Source organism: Phaethon lepturus, unplaced genomic scaffold, assembly GCF_000687285.1.
Source record: "Phaethon lepturus isolate BGI_N335 unplaced genomic scaffold, ASM68728v1 scaffold14207, whole genome shotgun sequence".
Classification (NCBI taxonomy): Eukaryota; Metazoa; Chordata; class Aves; order Phaethontiformes; family Phaethontidae; genus Phaethon; species Phaethon lepturus.
In genome coordinates this window covers 81,175-83,305 of record NW_010552749.1, presented here as the reverse complement: position 1 = coordinate 83,305, position 2,131 = coordinate 81,175, and positions in this window count along the sequence as shown.

The window sequence follows — 2,131 nt, the reverse complement described above, 5'->3', positions numbered from 1 at the left end:
TCCCTGAATTTCTCCCCTCCACTGCTGTAGGGAGGTTTTGACTGAAGATGGCAGCCTTTGCCCATTCGTTGTTGCTGAGCCAGGACTGGAAGCGAATCGGCTCACTGTAACTCCCAGATTTCTCAGTTCAGCTGTCTCCAGAGCAGAAACAGGCCGTTCACAAATCATAGCCACTCAGCAGGAGTACAGAGCTGCGAAAAGAAAGTGATTTATTAGCATGCAGTAGCACACTGCCCTGTCTTTGGAGTGACAGATAAATAAACGAGGAAAGGGAGCATGCAGAGAGCGGACTTTTGTTTTATTTTCTTTAACTTGACTAAATTGTAGTTTAGGCTCCACTGATGCACACATCTGGAATTAAATACAAAGTGGAAATCCACCAAGAGGCATCATGTACTGCTCATTTCAGGTGCAAAAGGAGAATTGCTGATATTCGGACTGCTTTATGAACATGAGGACATCCACACCCACCTCCTGATGGGAAATAGCTTGGTGCTATCAACAGTTACAGGCAGGAAAACTGAATAAGAAAAATTAAGGTATACCAGGAGCCTGATTTCATAATTTTGAGGCATAGAAGTCTGTGTTTTAAGCTGCTTCCCTTCTGCAACCACACTGCTGCAACATGGCAGCATGATACTCAGCTGCTGCCTCCAAGAGGAAGAGCCCACTGTGACACATCATTTAGCTTAGTCTCTAAGCAGTAGAAGAAGATCATACTTTTCATCAGAGAGCATTACAGATCTCCTAAACTAGGCTCATGTTCTGGATTTTCCTAATTTGTTACTCTGTTGGTAAATTCTTCCAATGGCTCATTACTTTACACTGAAAACGTACGTACTTCTTCCCAAGTCTTGTGCTAGCTTCAGCTTCCAATGAAAGCTGAATCGTGACCTTCCAGACAAATTTCACTGTATATTTTTCTGCTGGCTAGTGGAGCTATCTATTATAAGGAGTCATCTTTCCTGTATTTGTGCTTGCACATTATGATGGAGTCTCCTCTTTATTTCCTCTTTGATAGCCTAAATGGATCAAGCTCCTTACATCTTTCACTAGAAAGATGTTTTCCAGACTCTGAATCATTTATACGGCTCTTTTATGAACCCTTCCAATTTTTCTGCATCCTCTTTGATCTGCAGACACCAGACCCTGAATCACTATCCCAGTGAAGATCCAGTTAATGGGCACAGATGGAGTGGTAAGCTTATTATGTCAGATCTGTGAAAGGAAAGGTTTGATTTTAAAGTGCACCAGTTTGAGAGGAAAGAAGGATAACAGAGGCATTGAAACTGGGGGGACATTTCCTGAAAGGATTAAACTTCTGTCTCGGTAACGAGAACACCCACAGTCACATCAGACTGGGTTAAAGAGAAAGATAAATTCTGCTGCTTCAGAGCATAAGCCAATAGCTGGTGGAGACTACAAATAAATGTCTCCTTTAGGTAGATTCTTCTGTAATTGTTCACTGTGGAGAGCTTACATCTCCCACTGAAGTGGCTGACTACCACCAGGCCCAGAACACTGGGATAAATGGGTCTAGAGGGAATTGCCCATCTTTCTATTATGTGAATACACACACACACGCTCACAGATTGAAGAGACAAAAGGTCTGCATTTAAAGATTAAATTCTTATGTCATCTCTCTCTGCTTCCAAGCCTATCTAGGTAAGAAGGCTAAGAAAGGCTAAGAAACTGAGAAACATGTATTACAGCCTGCATTCTCCCCAGCCTCGTTCTCACTGCAATCTCTATTTGGAATGGAAGTGAATATATGTGCATGAATGCAACAGTCCTCTTATCCCTGGCTTGGTAAATAGTTCCCACTTTTACTGTGCTCTGAAACCTTCCAGGTGCAAAGTAAAACAGATTGGTCTGGAATTTGGAAGCAAATGAGCCAGGCTGCTTGCTCCAGGCTTACAATTTAATAAACATGCATCTATATCTAATGGACAGTCTGTCACTTCCCTTTAATAGAAATCACCTGCTCCTCTAATAATCATTAAACAAATTGACAGCACAATAGCCAAGGCCTCTCATCTTAATGCCAACTGCAGCAAGAGTGAAATAATCCACTAATATCTTTTTAGAAAGGCCGTTATTCTGCCTAATATGAATGCACATACACACCCTC